At 36.0% G+C, this 8,623-nt stretch overlaps 1 non-coding gene across 1 annotated transcript; it reads right to left on the reverse strand.

Moving 5' to 3' along the window:
• Positions 1-8,295: 8,295 nt before the first annotated feature.
• On the reverse strand, positions 8,296-8,367 carry Trnag-ucc (transfer RNA glycine (anticodon UCC)). The gene has a single exon. It is a non-coding gene; the product is annotated as a tRNA-Gly (tRNA).
• Positions 8,368-8,623: the final 256 nt, after the last annotated feature.

Here is an 8,623-nt window from a genome sequence, read left to right on the forward strand (position 1 = left end):
TTTTGGCTCTTCAATCTCTAAAGGTTGCCGACCCCTGCTTTAACTAGTAAAATAACAAATATGAACTCATTTATTATAACAAACTTTGTACATGCAATGAGAAAAAGAGACTTTCTCCTTTTAATAACAGATTATGACGCTAAAATATGTAATTTCCCATTTCCCATTATAGCATTTTGTTTTTGGTAATCAAACATTTTATTAAAAAACAGTTCGTCAGCCGGAAATCGAACCCGGATCGACTGCTTGGAAGACCCCATGCTGACCTTTACTCAATGAAAGTCGATATGGTAAAAGATAATTTATAATGCACAAATTTGGGAATACATCCTTCTGATCATTTGCTGGCGGTGATTGAGTATTTTTACCTTCAATTGGCGTCACACACCTTGAAGTCTAGCTGAAGTGTACGTACGACTACAGACCAGAGCCATTGAACAACTGGAAATACAGCGTCACTGAGTTACCAAAGTGATTGATTTGAACAACGACGTCGTCAACACACCACTGAAAATATCAAATTCTTGTAAACCAACCATTAACACTTCCAGACGTAAAGACGATGATTTCTATTGACCTTTTTGGGGTCACACAAAAGCCACATCACACTAGTGGGGGATGGGGAGGTAGAAAATAAATAAAATAATACGAGCCGACACGGGGCGTATCATACGCCGCTATTTAGTTGATTTATTTTCTACTTTCAGTAATTCATAATTTGTGAATTCGACAGTACCAATGCTGCCACTGAAAATATTTGCTTTAAAACACTAACCCCCCTCCTTTCCCCTAACCCCGGATCGACTGCTTGGAAGGCAACCATGCTGACATTTACACCACCGACGCCGATAGTTATGTGTGGCCTCCATCTGACTTATCCGAAAACCAATCAATAGCTATAGACATACATCATTATAATCAGTCGTTGACAGTGATTGATTTGGGCACTGACGTCGTCAGTAAACTACGGCACATTTCAAGGCGGGGGGTTGAGGGTGGCGGAAAATTTCTCATTTTTTAAAAGTAATGTGTGAAACTGATTCTCAATATGTAGGTCGATTTTTTTAAAACTATTTTTGTAGTAAAGAAATTCTGCATCATAATATACTCAATGTTGTCGGAGCTCAGTCAATATTTCAGAAAGAAATAAATTTATTAAGAAAATAAATTCTGCAGGGGTGGAGTTGTTAGCATCAGCGTGACGTAACTTTATGGGATGAGCAAGATGGACGGGGGGGGGGGGGTGGGAAGTTGGGGGAAGGCGTTTTTGGACTATAGGACTTTGTGATAATAGAGTGAAGGTTCTTGCTTTTTTTAGGTAATTTAAAATTTACAAAAAAATACTTAATTGGTAATAGGTGTAAAAATAAATGAAAATTTAACCTTTACACCACCGACGATTTCATGTAATATGCTAAAGAACAATTCTAGAACGTTCGGATCCGTTTATGACAGTGATTGAGTAATATTACTTTCATTTGACTTTACACGTGTCCAACGTACTCGTTTTGGGCAGCCCTCTTTATAACCACGGCAACCCTTGCCTCTTCTATTGTCCTTCCCCAGGATTTCTTGCCCTGTTTACTTTCCTCTTCCTCCTAGAATTCCAGTTTAGCGCTTCTGATAAAATTAGACTGGTCTAAAATTTGACAAATTATTGGATAAAACATAAAACAAATAAGGCTGGTACGGGTTGTGGTATCAATACCATGTAAATATATTTTAAACCCGTAAATGCTACTATTATTAGTTTAGCCTGAAGCCTATCTTTATTGAAAACTGCAAGACAAACAAATTGTTTGTTCCGTGTATAATGTCAACATTGTTAAAATATCGAATAATCCCAATAAGAATGAATTCAAAGATAACTTCATCGTACTGCATACATTCGAAGTCGACTTGTTTGATTTATATTAATTTATAACATTAAATACCTGATAATTAAAAGTCTATTAAAAACCATACATAACAAAATGAATATAAACATATAGACACTAAAATTATAATAAATTCTGATAGGGAAGTAAATGATTTCTCCCCCATATGATGTAACAATCTGAGCTAGGTAAATTGTCATTAGTATAGGGCAGGGGTCGGCAACCTGCGGCTCGCGAGCCGCATGCGGCTCTTTTGGTGTCAAGGTGCGGCTCTTCAGCTCGGTGCACAAATATTAATTTTAATTTTTTTTAATTTTTAAAACTCATAAAAGTATTAGTCTGCAGCACTCGGTAATGAACGATATACTAATAAATATAAACAATAAACACTCGCAATTCTATTAGAATATTTAGTTACTCCCTATTTCAATGTACTTTCTTGTTTTCTAAAGCTGAGTTATATAAGTGTAAACAATGCCTGTGTTTGGATCATATTTATCGAGGCACTAGTAACCTACACTACCGCCTACCACCATGGAGTGCTGTATGAAAGACTTGAGTGTATGTTAATCACTCGCCGTATTATCGCCGTTAATCACTCACCGCCTAATTGTCGAGGGCGGGAAGTGGCTCCCTCGTGAACCCGATTACACTACCGCAGTGGCGCTGCGTACAGCCCCTAGCTCGGTTTAATCATCGAATGTCGTATTGTAGGGTGCTCCTTAAAACTAAGATAGGCGCTTTGTGCTCGCGGGATAGCCCGGGGCGCCAAATTGCAACCTGCAGAGAGGCCGGAGGATGCGCCTGATTCGCTTTAGTAAGCGACTAAATCAACGCGTGTCTATAGTGTATAGCCTATTTTTTTTAAACGAACGTAGGCGCCATAGTGCTCGCAGGTGAGCCCGGGGCGCTTCGGGTCGCGCAATCGACGAGACGCCGGTGGTTTCACCTGTTGCAATTTTGCCGCTGAATATAGTAGTACCCCTTACCCGATATGCAAAGCGCCCGATTAACGGATGCCAAGTACTAACATAGCCGCTCGGGAACTCTGGGCGCCAAAATGTGTATTGACAAAAAATACACCACCCGGGCGCCGCCCATAAAAATTTAAGCATTCTTAGCAACTTTCCAAAGTTTCATGGCGATCGGATGAAAGGTGTAGTAATGCATTAAAAAAACAGACACACACACACAAACAAACACACAAACATTGATATATATATATATATATATATATATATATATATATATATATATATTTATATATATATATATATATATATATACCAAATCTTAAATAAAGATCATAATATTTTTAAACAATGTTGGCGGCTCTTTAAAAACTGGGAAATTTTATAAATTGTAACTTTTGGCTCTTCGGTCTCAAAAGGTTGCCGACCCCTGGTATAGGGGATATTTTCCTGACAACACTACGAATAATTTCAATGATTGCCTAATTAAGTGCATCAATTATCTCCCATATTAAAATATAACTGCGTGAAAGGGAAAATAGAAATATATTCTCGTTAATATATTAATTAATACTTCGGGAATTACAATGCTTATATAATGTTTTTATATGTCTTCTATTTTATCAAAAACAATGATTTGTTATTTAATTCAGTAATTGAAATTTTTGATTTTTTAAAAATCAATAAAAAAATTGACTACATACAAAAAACAAAAACTCGTTGTTTTATTGCATTTTTATTCTTATAGATTAACACGATATGCTAATATATGTTGTTACAGTGTCCAAATAGACATCCGATATTATTTTAAACTACAAGTCAACAGCCACAACAAAACAATCGCGGTTAATATTAATACGTTAATACAATTAGTAAAATACCAAAATATTGACTCCGTTATTATAGCAAACTTTGTTTATCCAATGAAAATAAGAAATTAAAACAAACTTTCTCCTATTAATAAAAGCTTATGTCGCTAAGATATGTAATTTCCCATTTCCCATTATAGCTTTTTTTTGGCAATCAAACATTTTGTTAAAAAACAGTTCGTCACCCGGAATCGAACCCGGATCGACTGCGTGAAAGACCCCGCTGACCTTTACACCACGACACTCTATATGGGCAAAGATAATTTATAATGCACAAATTTGGGTATACAACCTTCTGATCATTTGTTGACGTTGATTGAGTATTCTTACCTTCAATTGACGTCACACACCTTGAAATCTAGCTGAAGTGTACTTGCGACTACAGAATAGAGCCATTCAACAACTGAAAATAGAACTTCACTGAAAATATCAAATTCTTGAAAAACAACCATTGACACTTCCAGACGTAAAAATGTTGAGTGCTATTGACCTATTTGGGGTCACACAAAGACAACATCACATTTGTGGGGGTTGGGGAGGTAGAAAATAAATTTAAAAAATACTATGCGTCATCCGGGAAACGTACCCGGATCGACTGCTTGGAAGGCAACCATGCTAACCTTTACACCACCGACGCCGTTATCAATTTTGTGGCCTCCCTCTGACTTATGGCAAACCCAATCAGTAGCTATAGACATACAACATTATAATCAGTCGTTGACAGTGATTGATTTGAGCACTGACGTTGTCAGTAAATTACGGCTCATTTCAAGACGGGGATAGGGGGGGGGGGGGGGGCGTTGGCGGAAAATTTCTCATTTTATAAAGTAATGTATGAAACTGATTCTCAATATGTAGATCGATTTTTTTAAAAAAACTATTTATGTAATATAGAAATTCTGCATCATAATATATTCATTGTTGTCAGAGCTCAGTCAATATTTCAGAAAGAAATCAATTTATTAAGAAAATAAATTCTGCAGGGGTGGAGTTGTTAGCATCAGCGTGATGTCACATTAGAGGATGGGGCAGAGGGGGGTGGGAAGTTGGGGTAAGGCGTTTTGGGACTATAGGCCTTTGTGTTAATACAGTGAAGGTTCTCGCTTGTTTTTTTTCCCTTTTTTTAGGTAATTTAAAATTTACCATAAAAGACTTAAATGGTAATAGGTGTAAAAATAAATAAACAATGCGTCAGCCGGGAATCGAACCCGGATCGACTGCTTGGAATGCAACCATGCTGACCTTTACACCACCGACGCCGATACATGGCAAAGCTTAATTTTATTCAAATTCTAATCGGATAATGATTAATTTGACAATGATTTATTCGGATATTGACCTATTTGTAGTTACACCTGGGGGGGGGGAGGGGTGAGAAAGTTCAACTGGAAATTTAAATTTTCTAGAAGTCAACTATTAACACTAAAACAATGAATTTGAGGAATTTGAATATTGATCTGCGTATGGTCATCCATAAACCATATCACAATGAGTTAAGGGGGGGGGAGGTTGGGTGGAATATTGTGACAAAATTTTGCAATTGATCAGAGCTAAATGGTAGCGTGTGGTCCAGGAAATGAAGACCGCTTTTTATTTAAAAAAATATTTTTTTAATATTGCTCCTCTGCTGTTATCCCGCTATTAAAAAAAAGGTTTTTATAAAATGTAACCTTTACACTACCGACGCTTTCATGTAAACGAAAAAGATAAATTCTAGAACGTTCGGATCAGTTGATGACAGTGATTGAGTAATATTTCGTACATATGACGTCAAACGTCTCCGCCGTACTCTGTTTTGGGCAGCCCTCTTTATTATCCTGGCAACCCTTGCCTCTTCTATTGTCCTTCTCCAGGATTTCCTTGATCTGTCTACTTTCCTCTTCCTCTCAGCATTCCAGTTTAATGGTTTGATAAAATTAGACTGGTCTAAAATTTGACAAATTATTGAATATAACATAAAACAAGTAAGACTGGTACGGGTTGTGGAGTCAATGACATGTAAATAAAGTTTAATCCCGTAAATGCTACTATTATTAGTTTAGCCTGAAGCCTATCTTTATTGAAAAATGCAAGAGAACATAATTGTATGTTCCGTGTATAATGTCAACATTGTTAAAATATCGAATGATCCCAATAAGAATGAATACAAAGATAACTTCATCTTACTTTATACATTCGTAAGTCAACTAGTATGATTTATAACATTAAATACCTGATAATTAAAAGTCTATTAAAACCATATGTAACATACAATCGTAAATAAGCCGTCTTTGTTACAAAATGATTATAAACATATAGGCCAAAAAATTATAATAATTTCTGATAGGGAAGTAAATGATTTCTCCCCCATCTAACCCTTATGGTGTAACTATCTGAGCTAAGTAAATTGTCTTTAATATAGGAGATATTTTCCTGATAACACAACGAATAATTTCAATGATTGCCTAAGTGCAGTCAATTATCTCCCATACTGAAATATAACTTTGTTAAAGGGAAACTAGAAGTGTATTCTCGTTAATATTTTAAATAATACTTTGGGTAGTACAATGGTTATATAATGTTTATAAGTGTTTTTTCTATTAACAAAAACAATATTTGGTTGTTAGATTCAGAAATTAGAGTATTTTGATTTTAACATTAATAAACACACGACTATTACGAAAACTAAAACGCGTTGTTTTATTGCATTGTTATCCTTATAAATTAACACGATACACCTTTAAGGTGGTTCTGACTTCTTAACATATGAATCCTTTTTTTTAAACTAGTAGTGAACGGCCACAACAAAACAACCGCACTTTATTTTATTAACATAACTAGTAAATTAACAAATATAAATACCTTTTTAATAACTAACCTTGTACATGCAATGAAAATGAGAATTAAAACAAACTTTCTCTTTTTAATAAAAACTTATGTCGCTAAAATATGTAATTTCCCATTTCCCATTATAGAATTTATTTTGGTAATCTAACATTTTATTAAAAAACAGTTTGTCAGACGGGAATCGAACCCGTATCGACTGCGTGGAAGACCCCAATCTGACCTTTACACCACGACACTATGGGAAAAGATAATTTCTAATGCGCAAATTTGGGAATACAACCTTCTGATCATTTGTTGACGGTGATTGAGTATTCTTACCTTCAATTGACGTCACACGCCTAGAAGTCTAGCTGAAGTGTACGTACGACTAAAGACTAGAACCATTGAACAACTAGAAATAGAACTTCACTGAGTAACCAAAGTGATTGATTTGAACTTTGACGTCGTTAACACACCACTGAAAATATCAAGTTCTTACAAACCAACCATTGACACTTCCAGACGTAAAAATGATGATTTTTATTGACCTATTTGGGGTCACCCAAAAACCACATCACACTAGTGGGGGATGGGGAGGTAGAAAATAAATTTAAAAATACATTGCGTCAGCCGGGAATCGAACCCGGATCGACTGCGTGGAAGACAACCATGCTGACCTTTACACCACCGACGCCGATAATATTTTGTGGCCTCCCTCTTACTTATCCGAAAACCAATCAGTAGCGATAGACGTACAACATTATAATCAGTCGTTGACAGTGATTGATTTGGGCACTGACGTGGTCAGTAAAATACGGCACATTTCAAGACGGGAGGGGGGCTGAAAATGTCTCATTTTATAAAGTAATGTATGAAACTGATTCTCAATATGTAGGTCGATTTTTTTAAAACTATTTTTGTAATAAAGAAAATCTGCATCATAATATACTCAATGTTGTCGGAGCTCAGTCAATATTTCAGAAAGAAATCAATTCATTAAGAAAATAATTTCTGCAGGGGTGGAGTTGTAAGCATCAGGATGACGTCACATTATGGGATGAGCAAGATGGGGGGGGGTGGGGGGTGGGAAGTTGGGGGAAGGCGTTTTGGGACTATAGGGCTTTGTGTTAATAGAGTGAAGGTTCTTCCTTTTTTAAGTAATTTAAAATTTACCATAGAAGACTTAATTGGTAAGAGGCGTAAAAATAAAAAGACAGTGCGTCAGCCGGGAATCGAACCCGGATCGACTGCTTGGAAGGCAACCATGCTGACCTTTACACCGCCGACGCCGAACAATCAATTTCATTCAAATTCAAATCGGATAGTGATTAATTTGACAGGGATTGATTCGAATATTGACCCATTTATAGTCACAGTCCTAGGATCGACTGAAGGCAACAATGCTGACCTTTAAATCAACGACGCCGATATACAACGGAAAAAACTAGAAGAAAAACAGACTACAACATTTGTTAATAGGGATTGAATAATAAACATTTTTATTTCTTTTAGATGTCATCCATAAATGGCATTAAGCTATTTGGACGATTTTATTTTTACCTGCCCTCCGTCACAAAAAAATGACGTCACACTTCAGCCTACAAACGCCCTCACAATTACAGTTGAATTTTTACTTAATACATCGTTATCTTTTCCAAAATCCCCTCTGAACCCTGTCAACATAAAGTATTCTAACACATTTCTATTGCGATTTTTGAAAATAACAAAAGTTTTCAAAAACAGGAAATAAAGTAAAAAAATAAAAAATGTAATTGCGTCAGCCGGGAATCGAACCCGGATCGACTGCTTGGAAGGCAACCATGCTGACCTTTACACCACCGACGCCGATACATCGTGATCAATTTCATTCAAATTCAAATCAGATAGTGATTAACTTGTGATTGATTCGGATATTGACATATTTGTAGTCACAGTCCTGGGAGGGGGGGGGGGGGAGTTCAACTGGAAATTTCTATTTTATAGAAGTGTGTTTTGTTTATTAACAAAAAACAATGTTTGGTTGTTTGATTTAGTAATTGGAGAATTTTTTAAAATCAATAAACAGGGTGACTACATACGAAAACAAAAACGCGTTGTTTTA

Source organism: Physella acuta, unplaced genomic scaffold (assembly GCF_028476545.2).
Source record: "Physella acuta isolate Inbredline_101_S28 unplaced genomic scaffold, ASM2847654v3 ptg000699l, whole genome shotgun sequence".
In the NCBI taxonomy this organism is placed as follows: domain Eukaryota; kingdom Metazoa; phylum Mollusca; class Gastropoda; family Physidae; genus Physella; species Physella acuta.